Raw genomic sequence first — 597 nt, 5'->3', positions numbered from 1 at the left:
CTACGTTTGATTGATTCAAAATATAAATAATGAAATTGAATCCTACCATTGTAGATTTTATTATTATCGTTATACATAATTTATGTAAGATTTCTCGAACTGATGGAGACAACGATGTACATGTAGCTCTAAACTAACATCATGAAAGCCCACCTGTGTTTCTACATGTTCTACGACCAACGTCAAATATATTTGAAGACCTCCAAAACCTGAGAATAATGATATATTTCAATACGGAACACCCGTGTATTCAAGTAATGTTAAATGACAACTAAGTAGAGCTCAAATTATCTCTCAGTCGAAGAAACTCTATTATATATACAGTTGGCAGCACTTTATAAAAAGACGGGAGAGGTGGGGGTGAGGGGGTTAATGAGGGGGTGAGGGGATTGATGGAGGGGGTGAGCGGGGGGTGAGGGGTTATGGTCTGTATCTCTCACCTGGTTAATTTGGATATGTACAAGATATATCTGCTTTTTTCATACGTTATTGGATTGAACATGGTGAACAATTACGCTGCTGTCGATGTTTTCTTGCGTTTAATATTTGCATTGCGATTAAATTTAACGCAAAAGTGGAAATATCACGATAACGACT

This window comes from Argopecten irradians, chromosome 15 (genome assembly GCF_041381155.1).
Source record: "Argopecten irradians isolate NY chromosome 15, Ai_NY, whole genome shotgun sequence".
NCBI classification, from domain to species: Eukaryota; Metazoa; Mollusca; class Bivalvia; order Pectinida; family Pectinidae; genus Argopecten; species Argopecten irradians.
This window is presented reverse-complemented; position numbering follows the sequence as displayed.